The 20,847-nt window shown below is 38.6% G+C and overlaps 1 protein-coding gene across 3 annotated transcripts in view; it reads right to left on the bottom strand.

The window, feature by feature from the left end:
• Nucleotides 1-20,847, bottom strand: part of LOC145555015 (attractin-like protein 1) — a 175,988-nt gene that overhangs the window by 143,120 nt on the left and 12,021 nt on the right. The window contains exon 3 of one of the 3 annotated variants that reach the window (XR_014091050.1): nt 10,366-10,471. The exons of the other annotated variants lie outside the window; for them this stretch is intronic. The gene's annotated coding sequence lies outside the window, so the exon portion shown is untranslated. The remainder of the gene's footprint in view (nt 1-10,365; nt 10,472-20,847) is intronic. 3 annotated transcript variants of the gene reach the window in all.

The raw sequence follows: 20,847 nt of genomic DNA, 5'->3' as shown, positions 1-20,847 counted from the left end.
CTTTAACTTTATTTATTGATAAAGTTAAAGTAATAAAGGACAGCTTGCCGCCATGCCATAATACTCAGCTTTTTGAACCTCCTACTCAAAGCTGGACCTCATTTGAGCCTGTCACTGTGGAAGACATTTTCACCATTATTAAAAACACGAAGCCGTCCTCTGGTATTTTAGATGTTCTACCTTTTAAACTATTTATGAGGGTTTTTGATTCCATTGGGCCCTACATTACAAAAATGTTTAACATGTCTTTGCTTACTGGTGTGTTTCCATGTCTTTTTAAACATGCCATTGTGGAGCCAAAGTTAAAGAAACCAGGACTGGACTCTTTTGAATTAAACAATTACAGACCAATATCAAAAACTTCTTTCTTGGCTAAAGTCCTGGAAAAGGTGGTCTGCATCCAACTTAGATCATTTCTGCAGGCCAATGACATTTATGACACTTTTCAATCAGGGTATCGTGAGTTTCACTCCACTGAAACAGCCCTGGTGAAGGTATTTAGTGATATCATGATAGCAGCTGACACCGGTAAATGTTCTGTACTGGTTTTATTGGATTTGTCATCGGCGTTTGACACAGTGGATCATAGCATCCTGATAAACAGGCTCCAACATCTGGTTGGGATGTCGGGCTGCGTTTTGAAATGGTTCACATCTTACCTGCTTCGTAGAACTTTTAGTGTGTCAGTGGGAAATGTAGTATCTGACCCTGCAGGGCTTTTGTGGGGTGTGCCGCAGGGATCGGTCTTGGGACCTGTTCTGTTCCAGCTGTACCTACTTCCTTTAAGCAGGGTCATTCAGAAGTTTAGTGAGGTGTCTTATCACCTGTATGCCGATGACCTTCAACTGTACTGCTCTTTTGAGCCTGGTGAGTCGCATAAACTTAGCACTCTCACCAGTTGCTTGGCCGAAGTGACAAAATGGTTCACTGAAAACAGCTTATTATTGAACTCTAGTAAGACTGAGACCTTGATTGTTGCTCCTGATAGTGCTGTGCCTGGAATTAAGCAGCATCTTGGAAACTTGAGCTGCACAGTTAAAAGTAACCTGCGCAACTTGGGTGTCTTCATGGATGGAGCAATGTCCATGGAGCGGCACACAAATCAGCTTGTTAGAAACTGTTTTTTCCAAATTCGGAACATTTCTAAACTCCGTAAAATGGTGACTCACGGTGAACTTGAGATGATTGTTCATGCTTTTGTCTCATCGAGACTGGATTATTGTAACAGCCTGTTTACATGTCTTAATAAGAGGGAGTTAATGCGTCTGCAGGTAGTACAAAACTCTGCTGCACGATTGCTCACCATATCACGCCAATCCTCAAACGCCTGCACTGGTTGCCTGTGTCTTATAGAATGTACTACAAAATCTTGGTACTGACTTTCAGAGCCCTCCATGGACAGACGCCAGACTACATTAAGAACCTCCTACAGCCTTATGTTTCGATTAGGAGTCTCAGGTCGTCGAACCTGAACTTGTTGACGGTTCCTCTGACCTTTCTTAAGACTCGTGGAGACAGATCTTTTAAAGCTGTGGCGCCTCACCTATGGAATGAGCTACCTTGCACCATTCGATCTCTACATTGTATAGACACTTTTAGGAAACAACTTAAGACCCACTTTTTTAAACTTGCTTTTTAATGTAATATTGTGTTTTAGTGTTGGTATGTTTGTTTTAATTTGTTTTAAATTGTTTTTATTTTTATAAATTGTGCAGCACTTTGTGACTCTGGTCTGTGAAAAGTGCTATAGAAATAAAGCTTACTTACTTACTTACTTACTCCTCCAGGGGAATCCCAAGGGGTTCCCAGGCCAGCCGAGAGACATAGTCCCTCCAGCGTGTCCTGGGTCTTCCTGTGGGCCTCCTCGTAGTATCGGAGCCGAAATACCATCTAAGGAGTTGTTTTTGCGAAAGGATTCTCGACAGTTCTCTAGTTCAAACTGACCTGACTCCCTTCCCTCCATTTGCGTACAAAGTGCACAAACGGACTCGGAAGGTATGCGGTCTCGACAGATAGCATCAACAAATTGGTCTGTTTGGTAGTTCTGAGAAGGAGCAGATGAGGTCTTATGTCCTTGTTTGGATTTTTGAAAGTATATTAAAGGTTGTCCAATACACACTGAGTGAAAAAGCAAGCCAGGGATCTGTTGGCAAAAACAGCGCCTTTTCTCCATTGGTTGAAACTTTCCAATAGACACCAATGGAGACTTGAGAGTATAAAGACGGTTGAATTTGAGACTTGGGGGAGATTTTTTGGTATGGAAGATTTTACGTGTTGAACTGACGAAACGGGCTGCACAGTGGCGCAGTTGGTAGGTTAATTGGCCTCTCTAAATTGTCCCTACGTGTGAGAGTGTGTGTGCATGGTTGTGTGTCCTCTGTGTCTCTGTGTTGCCCTGCGACAGACTGGCGACCTGTCCAGGGTGTACCCCGCCTCTCGCCCGGAACGTTAGCTGGAGATGGGCACCAGCAACCCTCCCGACCCTATTAAGGGACAAGGGTGCAAGAAAATGGATGGATGGATGGATGGAACTGACGAAACTGTAATTCCGTGGAGTGTAATAAATCTCCGGCTCGTCTATGGCCTAGCAGCAAGAACTACGTATTATTGTATTATTTTCCTTACTTATATATTTAAGAGTAAGCCACCCTTCAATTCTTCAATTCTTCAATAGTAGGAGATGCCCAAAAGACCTCACTAGGGAGGCGTCAAGGAGGCATCCTAATCTGATGCCTGATCCACCTCAGCTGGCTGCTCTCGAAGTGAAAAATCAGCGGCTCTACTCTCCCTCCTGGATGACTGAGCTTCTCAATCCTATCACTAAGGGAGAGCCCAGACACATTATGGAAAAAAATTATTTTGGCCGCTTGTGTTTGTGATTTTGTTATTTCAGTCAAGACCCTTAAACCTATGCCATAGATGAAGGTGGGGACGTAGATCGACCGGCAAATAGAGACCTTTGCTTTTTGATCCAGCTGTCTCTTCACCACGACAGACTGGTCCAGCGCCCACTTTACTGCAGACGCTGCGCCAATCCGTCTATTGATCTCCTGTTCCATTTTTCCCTCATTCTTAATGTTATGGATTCTGTAATTTCCTCCATCACTTTGAGCCTCTTTCATCTGCTTAACATGCTGCAGCATACATAACCATGCTTATATACTGGCAGTCATATGTAAAAAGACTGAAACTGATTAGAGTACCCTTTAGGGAGGCTCCAGATTGCAGAGATGAATAAAAAGCTAAACTTGCTACAATCTTTGCCTCACTTGGCTTCTTGTCACTTTGCCCCAGAGCTGGACGATGAATGTAACCTAAGAAGCATGATGTTCCATTTGGATGATATGTATGGATTGTGAAATGTGATCATTTTTTAAGCATTAAAGCTTATTTTTATATATAACCAAATCTCATTATTTCTCAAGGTTATTTACAATGAGTGGTTCTGGTCGGGTGCTGAAACTGGTTAACGGACATGGGTGGTGAACAGAGACATAAATTAATGAACTCCAACAATGAACAAGATCCTAAGATGCTTAAACTCCTCCACTTGGGTCAGGACAATCTTCCCTGACCCAAATAAGGCACTCTACCCTTTTCGAGCTCAAGACCATGGACTTGGATCTGGAGGTACTGATCTTCCTCCCGGCTGCTTCACACTCGGCTGCATACTGCTCCAGTAAAGCTGTAGATCACTACCAGATGAAGCCAGAAGGGCCATATCATCTGCCAAAAGCAGAGGCGTGATCCCAAGGCCACCAAAATGGATCCCTTCAAAACCCCGGTTGCGCGAAACGTGATCTTGGACAGAAAACTCCCAAATCAAAAAATCTAATCAAATTTTATTTATATATCACATTTCAACAACAAGGTATTTCAAAGAGCTTTACACCATAAAAACACAAAAATACAAAGTCATAGAAACACAGCCAACAACTGAAACATGACATTTTCTCACTACATATCAGATTGTTAATTAATGTTTCATTAATTAATGCATGGCTCTCATCTCAAGTCATGCAATGAGATGAGACTAACTATTTCTAGTTAGAACCTCTCAACTTCACACACATCACACACATCCTTTAAATCTCGACTGAAAACCCGCCTGTTTAGAGTTGTATTTTAAACATAATCATTTACAAATTTTATGATAGCTCTTGACTTTATGTAATGCTTTGTTTATTCTATGTTGAATGACTCTGTTTTTGTGTTTTTATTATGTAAAGCACCTTGAAATGCCTTACTGCTGAAATGTGCTGTACAGAAAAAATTGGATTGACTGACTTAGAAGCTAATATAAAAATACCTACAAATTATAAAAAGGACTCAAATTGAATATAAATGAGTATGCCTCATCTATACAGAATGGTAGAACAATTTCACACTGATTTTTAATCAATAAGTCACAAGACCTGGAAGCTATTGAAGAAAACTACTAAATATTGACAAAACAAATTACTAAAAAATAAAAAATGAGGTAAAATGGAAAACAAATGACTGTGCCTCATCTGTAGTGTAATTATTTCAAAGTGATTTTGAGTTAATACTTCACATGACCTGGAAGCTATTGAAGAAAATACTATATTATTTAATATTAAAATTATTGAAAATAATGTATATGACTTTAAAATTTAATAGATGTTATTTTGTCTCATGTAAAAGCATGAATTAGCACTGACAATTAGTTAGTCGGTTACAATTCAAGTAATTTATTAACATTTATTTGACAGGAATGTTTGGTTCGGTAATTTGTTGACCAGTCCCTAAGTGAACCTTTGGGTGTGATGGGGTGACGTCATCGGCCAAAATTATAACTTTTAATATTTAAAGGACGAAAGTTGCACAAACGACAGTTTCAACGGCACAAACCTGCACAAACGGAGCACTAACGAAGTAGCCCACTTTATTTTGTTTTGGAGCAAGATGTGGTGACGGTGACGTCATCGGCCAAAATTATAACTTTTAATATCTCAAAAACGAAAGCTGCACAAACAAAAATTTTAATGGCACAAACCTGCACAAACGGAGCACTAAAGAAGTAGCCCACTTTGGTTTGTTTTGGAGCAAAATTAGGGGATGGTGAACTCTGGATGACCTAAAAACAAATTTTTAATATCTCAGAAACGAAAGCTGCACAAACGAGTTTTAACTGTGCAAACGGAGCACTAACGAAGTAGCCCACTTTGGTTTGTTTTTGAGCAATATCGGGAGATGGTGAACTCTGGATGACCTAAAAAATAATTTTTAACATCTCAGAAACCAAAACTGCACAAACGAAAATTTTAATGGGACAAACCTGCACAAACGGAGCACTAACCATTCAAACTATTTGCTGAATTTTTTGAGCAAATATAGAAAGATAGAAAGCTATTCTTTCATGCTTTCTATCTTTTTAATACACATGTTCAAATGACTTCATTTTTTTAAAAGCAAGTTTAACATGGCTCCATTTCTGTCGTTACTTCTTCCGTCTTGTTACTATAACAGAGGATTCATTTTCACCAACTTGAACATTTTAAGATTAACTTCACAAATAACTCGAAAAAATTTGGATGTCAAAAATTTTTACATTTGTGAGAAATTTTTCATGACTGAACGTATAGATTTATCATATTTAGACTTAGTCTACATGTAGCCTAAACCTACATGTAACCAGATATCTGAGGAAACAAATAAATTTTTATGTGTTTTGGTTTTTCATCCACATGAAAACTCAGTTCAGTATCTTTGAATTTGCGTCTTCCCTCTCACGGATGTATCTTTATGACAGGTTTTGCTTCTAAGGAGGACCCGATCCTGGTAGCGCCTCACTGCGTCTGCGTAGTGTCCGTTTCCAGGCAACCGTGACAACAGCACCGGTCCGCAGCGTTCTGGGGTCCTATGTAGCTCCCGCCATGACAATTTAGCTTACCTTAATATTTCCTGTGTTTTATTTTGGTAATTATTGTTACACTTTGTGTTAATATGTGTGACAGGCATGCCTATCGGATATTTATAGAAATACACAACAAATCGCGTCCTGTGACAGTTTAATACGGGACACAACATTTAACAGCCAAATGCGGGACTACTCCGTATTTTATGGGACAGGCGACAAATAATGCACCACATACCTGCTCTGACATTGTCTTGTGTTTATTAATTCTAATACGCTATTTAAAACTAATTAAACCTATTTATCAGTCCACACAAATGAACCTTCTGCCACCATGTTTAATACAAATCTGATTGGCTGACACAGACTTCAGCTTTGCACTAAACTGCCCCCTGTTTTGTATTTTTAATACAATGCTCAGTGGCATATTTGTGCAGATGGTGGATGAAAACTTTTCTGAAACTGGTCCTCTGTCTACAATATTATTTTTTGAAACAAAGTGGTAAAGATCTTTACTTTTACAAAGACTATGACTCTGTGTGTACAAGCTTTTATACTAAGGCATTTTCTGACATTAAGTCAGAAATATTAAGGAAAAAAGTCAGAAGTTTTCAGAAATTATAAAGTCAGACATTTGCGACTAGTGACAGAGGCATAAGAGGTAAATTTGGGAGATGAGAATCTGGACATTTTCCAAACTTTACATGATAGATCTGAGGTTTTTCCTGGTTCATAACAAAATCTCTCGTGTGCAAAGTCACCATGATCGCCTTGAACGAAGTCCAGAATACACGAAAAACAAGTTTCAAGTTACAAGTTTCTGACTTTACGATGTGTTTTCATATTGTAAATGTATGCCTTTTATTGTGAAAGAGTGTAATTTATGTTTTGCAAACTGATAACTATCAACATCAGAGAATGTCCAAGTACTGTCTTGTAAATTAATTTAGAAATTTCTGCACGTTTTTTGGTGGAAATTTACTCTTCCATAGCCAATTTCTTTAGCCTTGTATATAATTATTCAAGGGTTAGGGTTACTTCCCACCACTGAATATATGTAATAAAAGAGTGTCATTAATGAAGGGGAAAAAACTCAATCCAGACTTTAAGTACGTTTATGGCCTGGTTCGCAGAGTATTAAGTTAAATTTGTTTCCCAATTATTCAATAAAAAAAAACTAATCTCAGTTAAGTAAAATAAAATTGTAATCAAAACTTTTGGAATTGTAATGATTCCTTTTTTAAAAACAAAAAGCAAAACAAAAAAAACAAAGTTTAGTTTAAAATACTTTTTTTTATTAAATAACTAATTTTTACCAAACATAAACATTTATTTGCACACATCAGAAATCTGTTGTTTTGATGTTAGCTAACGTCCCAAACGTCATCTGAGAACGACAAGCAAAACTTTGAGTCACAAACAAAAACTTTTCTGACAAGCGTAAATAAGTTTGTTTTGCAAAAAAAAAAAAAACGTGTCAAAAATGTGTGATTTAAATTTTTTTTAAAGTTTTTTTTAAGCAAAACTCAGTAGGCCTTTCTCATGGTGGCATGCATTAACAATTCAATATTTGCTTTGGTTTTTTTTTCTGCAGCTCCACGTTAAAGTTTGATGCAGCTCTGCTTTCGTGAATGGACCATCTTCATCTCCACTGCAAGTGTAGCAAACAGGCAGCTCTTCTTTTATAGATTACAGTACACTTAAAGGTTGCATTGTTCCCTTGTTTATATTTTTAATAGTGTAATTCTGTAAAGACAAAATATGTCTGGTGGTCTAGCTCTGATTTACATATCTTGCTAAATTGCGGGTTTGAATATTGCAATACTTTCCTATAACAAAGTAACATGCAGAAAGAAATTACTAATTAAATATCTTACATATGCATAGCGTTATGCTCTATATAGAGATGTTTGTTAACTTTGATTGTATATCTCACAATTTTGTAATTTATCATTGTTTATTAAACTCTGAAAGCTGAGTGGCTTTGTTAATATTCTGTCCTAGAATGTGGTTAGATGTGCCCTTTTTTTGTTGTTGAGCACCTGCCCCTTTAGTCGTCTCTGTACGGCCCTGGTCCTCGTCACCAGAGGGAGATTTCATTTCCTGTTTCAACAACAGACTGAAGAAGCCCCGGTTTCTGCCTCCTCGGCACACTGACTGAGAAAATGTCACGCTTATTACAGATCCAGTACCCTTAACAAAACTGTCATCTCCATTCTGAGACGTCAGAGGAAGCATGCACACAGCGACTGACACATTTTCCCTCAACTGGATGAAGAGAAGAATTGTTCCAGAGCTGCTGCTCTCAGCAGTTTCCTAAGCACTTCCTGTTGTTAGGACTTTGGGTGCTTGTTTTGAGTTTTTGTCAGAAGCTGTGGTGTGAGAAAGGGTCTTTGTTTGGCCCAATAACTTAGCCCTCCGGATACTGAACTTTAAAATAGTGTGTGTGTGTGCGTGTGTGTGTATGCGTGTGCGTGCGTGTGTGCGCGCGTGTGTGTGTGTATGCATGCTTGTGTGTGTGTGTATGCATGCGTGTGCTGGTGCATGCACGTGTGAACAGGAAGGCTTGTTCTTTGTTGGAGTGCATCATGTTGCTGGTTGACCTCTCGCTGTTCTTTGCTGTCCTGTAAACCCCCTAACTGCCTGCGGTCATTGCGGTTTTGTGTATCGCTCAGATTTCTGGAGAATTTTTATCCTCTTGTTCAAATTTGCTGGTGTCGGTGGTTAAATAACTCAACATGCCGCTCTGCCACCATACATTTCTCTGTATTGTTTTTCTGCTGCAGCAAAGGCCGCTAAAAGCAGGAAACACATGCTGTTTGAAAATGTGTCATTTGCAGAGTAGTTATATAATACCGCATAGAAAGCATAATGACATTTCCAAAAGAAGAACAATGATAATGCAAGCAACAGCATTTTAGTTTTAATGGTATTTAGTTTGTAACATTTCACAGAAACAAGCTCCACATGTCCAATGTTCAAAACATACATTACACATTTTTTAGGGTTAGAGGGTTAGGGTTAGGGTTAGTACACTTACAAAACTACTTAAGTACAGTTTTCGTGTATCTGTACTTTACTTAAGTAGATTTAATAATGGATACTTTCTACTTTTACTCCACTACATTTTACAGTAAGTATCTGTACTTTCTACTTCACTACATTTCTACAAAACTGTCGCGTTACTCGTTACATCCAAGTCGCGTTGCGCTTTTTTTCCATTAAAATGTGAAGTTCAGGGTCTTAAGGTGGCGCCGTAAAATCCGAGCAATGACGTGACTTAGTGTCTGTTGTCACCCATCGGCTCCACCTTTACTCGCACGCGGAGCTCCAGACATGCGCAGTGGTTTTCTCTGAGCGGGAGGAGAAGTCTGGATGTCTGTCTAACCGTCAGTAATATAATAGCGCTGCATAAATCATAGATATGGCGACATGTAAAATCAGCAGCACTTCGCTTTCACAGACAGCGGGGCTTCGTCCAACTTTTAGAGTCACTTGGAAGGAAAGCTTAAATTAAGGTAAGCGCTGTGGACGTGATGCTAGCAAAGCATCACGTCCACAGAGACACATGTTGCATCTGCGATGAAAAAAAGTTGTCACTCATGCGCTGAATTATTGTGTGTTGACTGAGGTGTCGCAGATATGGGACAACGCTGTGACCAAAGTCTGCAATATAGTGATATGACATTCAGGAACGATCCGATTCTTCTGGACGGATCTTTACTAAGTCCTAAGGACTGAAGCTTCACTTAGAGCCGTTCTTTGTTCTTGTGTACACTGCAGTAGATATATTGTGTACACTGCAGTATACATATATACATACACAAATTTATTTAATCGCTGAATAAGTAAAAGTTGAACGTATGAACACAGAGCATGCTCATTGCTCATTGATTGATTTCGTCTCCTGTCATGGTGGCAAACATCGCAGTGGGAGGGAGGGTGAGAACAGTCACGATGCTCATTCTGCTTAGTTATTTGTTGCGCCGTTGGACAGTGTTCATAGTTGAACGATATTTACCATTAATTGCGATGTTTCAGTTGTGGTTTCTGACATGTGCAATATGGGCAACCGCCCAGGGCGTTATTTTTCTAGGGATAGCAGGAGACATCTGCGGATTGTAGCACATCAATGAAAGCAAAACAGAATGAAGTGAGTTTTAATTGATACTGGTTAAATATATTTCAGCTCTTAAGTATTTAATATCTAGGTGTTTTTATGGGAATGTGGATCTTTCAGATCAATCTGAGAACCAATTTTGATAGGTAAACTTAATGTTATTGTGTCATTTAGCGCAGGGCACTGGTCTTGGGTTCGGTGGTCTTGACTACAACTCTGCTACATTGCTCCTTGGTTGCCTCCCCTCACCTTCTTTCCATCCCCTTTCAGTTGGATTTCTTTCTAAATAAATGTGACTAATGAAGTTCATGCTATGTTAGGACAGGAGACAATACTGAATCGATAGATAAGAACAGTTTTTCCTCACCTGTCTGTCTCCTCCCGCTCAGTAGTTCTTCAGAGAAAGGCAGACGCAGAGACCTGTCAGTGTCTGTTGTATTTCATTACCTCTCTGCTTAAACCGCTACTCCGAGCTGAAACAGAAACGATACATTCAATGTTTTCCGTCTTCCAACAAGTAGCAAGTCTACTCCACTTTATTCACCAAAAACGTTTTTTTTTTTATTCACCAAAAACTGTTCTGTAATCTGGAACGTTTGCTACGTTGTGCTCGTTAGCCGCCTTGTCTCACTGTGCGAGAGGCAACTGCGTCATGCGTCACGGGCAAAAGGTCCAAGATAACACGGTGTCTGGCTTATTATGTTATACAAAAAAGAAACAAAAAAGCAAATAATTTTAGTACATGGTTTTTATGTGTCAGAAGAGGGCTTAGGGAATAATAATACAAAAAAATAAAAAATAAATAAATAAATAAAAAATTGACCAAAAGGGCACTTGGGGGCAAGGAGCAAAATGGGCAGGTGCTCAAGCACCCCCAGGCACCCTCTGCACGTGCCTGACAAGGACAATACACTGACTGCGGCTGCTGCTGGAGTAAAACTGGTTCAAGAATCCCACCATGGTTTCCCTTCATGGCAGGACTTACAACTCCTGTTGTAGGTCAGGGCGACTGTGGCTTTGTGGGAAGAGTAGTTGTCCTGTGATCAGAAGGTGTAGGTTCAATTCCAGCTTCCTCCTGCTTCATGTCGATGCACCCGTGGGCAAGGCACTTAACCCCAACTTGCCTACCGATCTGCGTATCTGTGTATGAATGTGTACGCGTTTGTGAGTGCGAATCGGTGAATGTGACTAGTGTAAAGCGCTTTAAGTGGTCAAAATGGTTGGAAAAAGCGCTAAATATTTCAGTTCATTTACCATAAGTTACCAATTTAAATTGGTAAGTTGAAGCTAAAATCTTCAAAGAAACATTTTGAAGAAATGTTTCAGGAGCATGCTAATTAGCAGAAGCTGAAACTAAATAAGAAAATTGCTGAAGAATCTAAAGTGAATCTGAACTGAATGAATCTACAATAAGTTTTCCTTTTCTGTTCTTGAATGCATCGTAAATTAAAAAGGTAAAGGGCTGAGCTCAAGAAATTCAAATCAAAATCCTTCAAGACTATTGCGTTAAAATATTAAAACATACTAACAAGGAAGTCACTTGTTGACAAATGTAGATATAACAAGCTGTTTTGCTAGCATCTGTAGCTATGCTAACTATTAGCATATTAGAAATATTTTTGTTAGATTTTACTGGTCACATTAGCATGTTAGCTATTAATAACAAACATCTACCACATTAGCAACTTGCTAATTAGAGATGGGCACTACGACGCCATCCATAATCCTTCTGCTGTGTTACATTGTGGCCTGTTAACTGTTCTTCAATGAATGTCTTGGAGATGGGAGGCGCTTATAGTCACTTGTTCACCTGGACCATTTATAAGAAGCGTTCATTCAATTTACTTTCACTTTACATTGTATTTGCCATTTAGCTTTGCCTTTTTTCTTATAGCGTGTGATTGGTTTTGTTTAAAAATGAAGTTTGATCTGAATGGTTTTGTGGCTGATTCTACTTTGGAGAAGCTTGGTGGATGCAGTAAAAGCGATCTCAGTCATCGCTGCTCATTTTGAAATACCTGTAGTTACTAGAAAAAGAAGGTGATTAAAAGGCACCTTCTTTTTTGTTTGCATTGGTTGAATAAAAAATTTTACCACCTCCCAAACCAACCACCCAGAGTTGATGTAGGGCATCTGATGCTGAGGTGTGTAAAATTATGAGTTGATTATGCGTTGCTTGGAGCTACCAGAGAAAGTGCTGCAGCATCAAGTTAAGATGCCTAAATTGGAATTGGAGGCAGCTGTGAGATGCGACTTGGCGTGTTTCTGTTGATCAGGACAGCAGTTCTGTGGGAGCAGAGTTTGACATAAACAAATGCATTCACTTGATTCCACTGTTTGCAGAGCTAGATGTGGACAAGAATTTGATCTTGTTTGAACATGTGGCAACGACACTGAGCTGGCCTAAGGATGTTTGGCTGCTGCTTTTGCAGTGTGTATTTACCAGTAAAACACACGAAGCCTATGCCTCGCTGTCACCTGGTGACAGTTTAAATTATGATAAAGTAAAGACTGCAGTGGAAAAAGCTTATGAGTTTTTGCTTGAGGCATATCGACAAAAATGTTGTCGCTATAAAAAAGCCGAAAAAGTTACGCTGAATTTGGGTGTGTTAAAACTGCATTATTTGATTGGTGGTGCACTGCACAAAATGTTAAGAACTTTGATCACCTCCATGATCTAATTTTGTTGGAGGAATTTAAAAATGGCTTACCTGAAAACATCGCAACCCATCTGCTCAAGATTGAAAGATTTTGGACTGCTCCTAAAGGAGTTGGTTTGGAACAAAGGACACTTGGTCTTCTCAAGCAGGTGTCTTATATCTGTCTTTTATTCATGAGGCGTATGTGTCACTGCCCAACAGTGAGCAAAAAGTTTAAGTTAAGAGTTTGAGAGGCTCTGGGGCATTTCACTCTTTTCTTAGAGCTGATGTGTTACCATTCTATGGTGAGTCTGAGACAGGTGCCTGTGTTCCGATACCGGGAATGGTATTAAACGTGCTGTTTGTTCCATTACCTAAATGGTCTCTCGAGTTCGAACCATTTACATGCATAGTTAGCTGTGTGCCCTGCTTTGCCAATTGACGGAGTCTCTGTGATTTTTGGTACCGGTTTAGCTGGAATGCGTATCTGGGCAGATACTGTGCCATTGGATGGGCTGGTTAAGTCAGAGCTGGTTGAGCGGGTTGTTTCTTAGACTGATGAGAATAGCAGACAGATTTACTGCATGCGCAGTTACTCAGGCCATGGTGCACGCTCAGTCAGAAAGAGGAGAAATGTCCGAAAAAAAATTTATCTGCCTTTCTCCAGGTTTCCTTTGCCTGTCTCTCATTGAGTTTGTGGCAGAGCAACAAGCTGATGTTTCTCTTAAGAATCTCTTCGATCAGATTCACCCGCTGAGCGAAATGACGGACTGTCCCCGTGGACACTAACTGCAAGACTAGTTGTTGGTGAGGAAATGGTCATCACATGCTGACATTGTGGGTGAGCCAGTGTTGAAATAGTGGTTCTCATTAAACTTTGCTCTGCAGTGTTAAACGTTGCTCATAATGAGTCTGGTCATTCTGGTGTACATAAAACGTATGACCGGGTTCTGAGAAAATGTTTCTGGCCACGTCTTAAAGAGGACGTTTCGTCTCATATTAAGATGTGTCATATCTGTCAGCTCATTTCCAAGCCCATTCAGGTTTTGAAACCGTTCCCTTTAAGTCCAGTTATTACAGAATTTGAGCCATTTGAAGATTTAATGATCGACTTCGTGGGCCCGTTACCTCGCTCAAAGCCTGGGTCATCATATCGGCTCACTGTGATGTGTCAAACTACACGTTATCCAGCAGCTTATCCATCCATCCATCCATTTTCTTGCACCCTTTTTCCCTCAGTGGGGTCTGGAGGGGTGCTGGTGCCCATCTCCAGCCAACGTTTCGGGCGAGAGGCGGGGTACACCCTGGACAGGTCGCCAGTCTGTCGCAGGACACAGCAGCTTATCCATTATGCACAATAACTGCTAGGTCAGTTGTACATGCTCTTACTCAGTTATTTTTGGTGTTCAGCATCCCTAAAGTAATACAGTCTGACTAAGAAAATTGTTCATCACATTTGTTGAGTCAGGTTCTGAAACAGCTACAAGTGCAACACAGTAAAACAGAGTGGCTGGTGACCACTCTGTTCATGGAGTGACTGGTTGTGCAGTCTACTTGGATGGCGTGGTGGTGTACTCTAACATGTGAGAAGAGCATGTGGAGCATTGCTGAATGAGACTCTGACAACAGAGCGTTGGTTCATGAGTGTCTGCATTAGTTTCCAAGACAACAGTGATAACTACTCACTTTTATTGAAGGAACATGACTTTTAGTATGTTAATAAACAAGTCACGTTAACACTATCCACTATGTTAGCAGTTACATGCTAATACAACTACAGAAATGTTTCAGCTAAATGCTGACATCAGTATTAATTAATTGCTAAAGTCAGCATTTAGCTGAAACATTTTTATAGTTGTATTTTTTAGCCAGGATTAACTAAATGCTAATGCTACCATAAATAAGTAGGCTAACAAATAATAATAATAATAATTGCAATTATACAAATGTCTCACCATTGGAAATATCAGTTGTTTACTGGATTTATCCAAATATTTAATCAGTGACATGACAACAGATAAATACAGAAGTATGAAAGGATATGCACATTTTTTAATAGATTGCATTAATGTTTATGCATTTTTTTATGTTATGTTATCTGAGAAGCACTTAACATTGTCTGCATTTGTTTCAAATTGCTCAAAAGTAATATTGATCAAATAAAATATTAAAGAACAATTCTTCCAGTATATGCCAACATAGTCTCTTATTTGACAACAGTCACTAGGCTTAACATAGGCACCTGTTATATGGATTATTCCCAGAACAATTAAAGATTTAAAAACAATCCTCTATCTTGACTTTCTGAATACCCTCCAATGGGCAGGTTTTATACCCAAACAGGCCGATTAGTCACCACTTTCACCGTCTTACCTCAGCTCTCCATTATTGGGTTATAAGACCTCAGCTTAGGGCATCAAACCAATGAAGCATAGTGGCTAATTGTTGTGATTACAGAGGTATTAGGAAGGAGAATGGAAATAAAATGAAGAGAATCTGGTGGGTTTGTTAACATTCAGCTGAACCACATTACAGTAATAGTTTTTAAGGTTGTTCACCTACAAGTAAGAGCAATCAGGCTGGTTAAAAAAACTGAGGATGTTGAAGTACAACATCCTCAGTAAGTAGTAAGCAACTAGCTTTAGGAAGTAAAATAACTATAGAAACCAACACAATTTTATTTCAGGGCCTAAAGCTTAAAAAAAGAAAGAAAAATTACCATGTGGCACCATTACTCTGGGACCAATCTGAAGTAGCTGCTGTAGCTGCTAATGGCTACAGCAGGCTGCTAACAGCTACAGCAGGTAACAGAAGAAGTTTCTACCTGGCTTGAGGTAAGCAATTTAAAACAAATTAAAAGTTTATTGGAAATTTCTTGACTAGAAGCTAGATGTGAGCATGAAGTATCCTCTTCTATCTACAGAACTATCCTGGCAAAGCGTTCATCTCTGACGTTAGCAAGGCTGTTTAGCTAGCCTTATTAGCATTTACACATCAGACATTACCCAATTTAACAGAAAGAAATTAAATTTTCTGTAGGAATGCAGGAATATAAAATGTTTCATGTTCTGTGAGATACTGGTTATATTGTTGTTTTTAAGCTGAATATTGTCAAATGTATTGTTAAAACACTTTTTTTAGTAAGTCATTGGTGAGTTATAAGCTACAAATGTTTTCAGTTATTTCTTTTAATATCTCCTAATCAGGTTTTCAATCTGATTCACATAATGTTATTTTTAGTTACTTTTAGTCAGTTGATGTAATACATTGGCTTAGATGTTTAATTTAGTTGTAAATAAAAACATCACTTACATTATTACAAATGTTTTATAATGTTTGAGGGCATTGAAATAAACTCAAACTTTGTTTGAGTTTATTTCAAACAAAGTTTACCAACTCTGTAAAAATGTTTCACTAATTCAATTAAGCAATATTCAGTCTTGTAATTCAGTGTATGAACTTAGAAGAGCCATTTAGTGTCTGTCTGCTCTTAACTGATGCAACATGCCTTCAGCTAACAACTACAGAAAACAGTAACTGCTTCCTGCGACACACATAAACAGATATGAAGGAGAGCACCATGAAACAGCTAACGCCAGCAGGCAAGCTAAAATCAATAAGCTATTCGTTGAACATCGACCAGAAATGGCCCATGATCAGAAACAGCTTTCTATCTGCAGAGGCAGCAAATCAACTCTGACTGCAGAAACAGATTGAGGTGAGACTTCTAACTGTGGGAAGCAAAACATATTTCTGCTGAACCGTGTTCTGCTCTGCCGGTAAAAGTCCGAAATTAAGGTGACAGCAAAGGGATTTTTTCTGCATAGCTGATCTCCTTATGATTACCTTGCAACCGTTGCTAGGAAGTAAAACTTTCTTCAAGAAGTGGACTGGGGAATTTTTGAAGCACAAAAGGCTACAAAAATTATCATTTTTATCCTGATGAAAAGGATTTAATTAAATTGTTTTCACTAATTTTGTTAAAAATCTAGCCCAGATTTGTGTTCAAACTCAAACATGACCTTCTTTCTTCACTGTTTTTATATCATAAACATTAATCCACAGAATCTTTATCCCATGTACGACAGTCTCGTCTGGGCATGACAGTTACTTCAGTTTGGAAGTTCTAAGGCTGTTTTCTCACCTGATGGTCCGTTAGACTCAATTGGGGACCAAAATTACAACATTTGTTACATTTTCAGTTAGTGTGGTTCGTTTTCACACTGCACTGTATCAAATTAACCAAATCATTTGAAAAAAAATATTCCCGTTCCTCACCTGTGGTGGCGGTGCACCAAGAACCACTGAAGGAAATGACACAAACCCTGAAGAACATAAGGGCTCCTTCTTCACAAAATGTAAACAACAATGGAGTAGTGTCAGATTTTAATGTTGTAGGATTTTTCTTTTGTCTTTGGGAAAAGACAGAGTAATTTCTCCTGTTAGCGCTAAACTCTTGCTATTGTTGTGGTTGGATTTACCCAGAATGCCCTGCGTGGTAGTTTGCTTCCTGCTTTTGGAGCGGTCTCTGCAATCAAACCAAACCACAGTTCACTTCAACTGTAGTGAGGAGGTTTGTAGACAGACCACTGTTCACGTTTTTGGTCCCAAATGAACCGGACTTTATAGACAAATGAACCAGAGTTTGACTGAACTGGGCTGTGTGAATGAACCCTAAGTCGAATCCAGGGTGATCAAATCCATTACTATGTTCTGCATCTAATGGCCTCCATAGGTTCCAATATATTCAAAGTAGCATAATTTTGCATTTCAAAGTAAACTAATTCATAATATTTAACTCTAAAAATTATACAAATATTAATACAGTTAGCTCTAATAAAAGGTTTTGTGGACATAGAAATAACTTCCTGGAAAAAAAGGCAGAGAATGAGATATTCTTCCCATTGAGAAATTGACTTTAGTGAGTTACTGGCCTGCCATACCGCTTCTGATTCAGACAACAGAATATGCCAAAAAGCAGGAGATGACAAAAAAAAAACAGCATATTTGATCAAATAAAAAAGGATAGTGAGAACCTTTTAAAAAAATAAATCAATCAATACTGACAAGAAAAAACAAGATTTATGTTCAAGAATTCAGGACAGTCACTGCCATAGCTCCTTAATATTAATGCCATCAGTGCTCTTTGTGTGAATAGTTCTGGTCAACAGAGCTTTGTTGCTTAAAGTTAATCTGTTTGCTTCTGTTAGAAAATTATCAAGTAGTTTAATAATGGAGCAATTATGCGCTTCCCTCTCTCCCTCCAATACACAAATCCTGTTTAAGCAAATTATCTGTAAAAATAGCACCATTCTATCTCCTGAAGTACAGTAAGAAACTTTTACAGTACAATTTAGAGCCTTCCTGTATGATGGCAACATTTAAAGAAGACAAATAGAGTGAAGTGCTGGGCTGTAATAACAGTTTAACTTAGAAATGTCTTGTAGAATTGAGCCTGTGTGTTTCCAAGTCATGTTTCCTGTCCTAAAGTTTTGTGAACTCTCCTCCCCTTACTGTATGTTTTGTCCTCCCCTCAATATTCTCCATGCATATTCCCATTTCTAACGAAGGAAGGAAAAAGGCAAAATGTCTGTAATTACACTGCATTTATTTCTTTCTTCTCCATGGCCCCAAATGCTAATTGGTGTCACTGCAGTTCAGCTCCGTCCAATTACTTGCAGTCCTCACTCGTCTGATTAGCAATCAGCTTTTCTCTTTCCCAAAGGAGAAGCAATTCGATGCCACAAACCCACCAGAGTCCAAGAATTCACCAGCTTTCCTTCAAAAGTACAAAACCTGTCAACGCTTAGTTTCCAGCCAAAGTCGGGAAGTCTTCGGATGTCAATCCGAAGACTTCCCGGATTGGCATCCGCATCTACTCTACCCACATTCTCATGTGGGTAGAGTAGGACTTGTGATAAACAGCCTTTAATTGATACTTCACACATCCAGTAATCCAATTAAAACCAATCCCTGACTTTAACCCTTAGCTAATCACTGCAGTGATAAGGAAGTTATTGCAGAGGAACATCAATGTCAGAGCAGCTTAAAAGTGACAGCAAACATGTCTAAATGAGCAGCTTCTCAGTCAACGCTTCAGACTCACTTCACTTTCTGATAGTAAAAGCGGTTACAGTTTTGAATGAGAGAAGCTAATGTGCCTACAAAATGCATTCACCTCCTTGGATCATTTACCATTTCATTGAAAAATTCGGCTTGTTTTGACAAAATAAATTACAAACAAATCCTTAAAGTAAAATAAACTGATTTATTTCTTTCTTAAATTAAAAAAAAGACAATTAAATAATTTTATTTTTTTATTTTTTTTTAAACCAAAGCTGATTTGGGCAAAAAAAAAAGAGAAAGAAAATCACAGTGCTTTATTCACCCCCTACAAAGTGGAGATCACATTCCTTTTACAGGCACTGTATTGCCTATAACACTTTTGGTAAAATGGCAGCAAATGACTATGTATATAACCAATTTCAAGACATATAATAAAAACAAATAAATCCATATAGAATTATAAAAAAGAGCAGTGACTTGAAAAAGACCAGAAGTCAGAGAGCTTAACCTTTTCTTACTGGGAATCTGGTGCAGCGTAGAAGAGAAATCTCAAACAGGGAAGTGACTCATACACACACCGAACTTTCCCGGCAAACGGCAAAGCTGTTCCATACTGATGACATCACCCGCCCCCAGTACACAGGCAAAAAGGTCAAGGATGTTCAGAAGCAGATCCCTGGGCAATAAAACACACATACTCTAGGGCTGCACAGTGACAGACAGTTAGCCGTGAAGACAGCGAGGAGGACATGCATGGACAAACACGCACACGAACCTAAGCAGAGACAAACACACACACTTTGTCGGGCGTACCAGCTGAGTGGCAGGATTTCACCTGAAGACTTCTTTCCCCAAAAAACTTTGTCATTAGATCCGGTGTCAGTCTGCATGGCAGTGAGCTCAAACACCAGCGACTCTCATCCTGTCAGTAATAATGACGCTTTGCGGAGATGTTGCTTTGAATTGGACTCTAACCACGCAAATTAAATTGTGTCACAGAGCCACGATTTAATCATTGATGCGTCGTATTTCTCAGCCTCCCTGATAAACTCATCCACACACACACCATGAAGGGTGTTTGTGACATGAAGGGATAGGCACTTATGTTTTGCTTTTAAGAAGAATGATATGAATTCTGTCAAACTCTATTTATTAAATTAAGACATCATTCAGGTACTTTGGACAGGCTGCTGACTTGCTGCTTTTATGCTTTAAAAGTAGTGGATATCAAGAACATGAGCCATTTTTTATATGTATATAAACATTTTGACTTGTAAAATGTTGGACGTTTTTATTCTTCACTAAGACAGGCCTTTGTGTTCTTTATGACATTTTGAACCAAACAGAAAGTAAGAACCAAGCATTTACTTCTCCTAGATTTCTTTCTTTGCAGATGATATTTTCCTTCTTTATGTGAGAGGAAATGCATTACTCAGACATTCCTCCAGTTAGGCATTTTGAGCTGTAAGCATGACATTTTTTACTTTAAGTTTTGGATGCATCTGGATTAGTGCTTTTGTTGTACACTCTTAGAAATGGCTGCAAATTTACGATGGAATTCCAGCCATAAATATTCCAAAATACGGAAGGATATTGTCAATTTGATGTCTTCTTCTGTTGTCACAATCAAGACTGACGACTGGCAGTAAACTACCGCAAAATAATTGTAAAATACAGTTTTTTTCCTAGGCAAGACATTTACTTGTATTTGCATCTTAGAGAAGCAGCATTTAAAGACAATATTAAACAGAAAGAAAAAAATACTTTCCATAATAAATCTTTTAGGGAATGAATCAAAATCTACAGAGCATAATCAAAAATGTTAGAATACCAGTATTGATGTTATATGTTAAAAATACAATGTTAATTAAACACTTGTTTAGTCAAATTCAAATATCAGTTTGTCAGTTTCCCTAAAAAGATGGTGTTTGATAAAGAGTTGCTCCCACAATCGCAACGTATCTGTGACGTCACGTGTTTGCCCTGGAGACAGCAGTATGGCGTCTTGTCTGGAGCTTATCATAACAAGGTAAGTTCCATAAAACTATTAAAACATGCTCTTTTTGTTCTTTCTTTCATGTAATGTAATGGTGATTTATTGTCTCAATGTTTGTAACTCCCTGGCAGACATTATACCACAATGT

The sequence above is a fragment of the Poecilia reticulata genome, chromosome 15, assembly GCF_904066995.2.
Source record: "Poecilia reticulata chromosome 15, P_reticulata-male-v2, whole genome shotgun sequence".
NCBI lineage: Eukaryota > Metazoa > Chordata > Actinopteri > Cyprinodontiformes > Poeciliidae > Poecilia > Poecilia reticulata.
The sequence above is the reverse complement of the archived record's forward strand: the minus strand, read 5'-3'. Positions and strand labels throughout refer to the sequence as shown.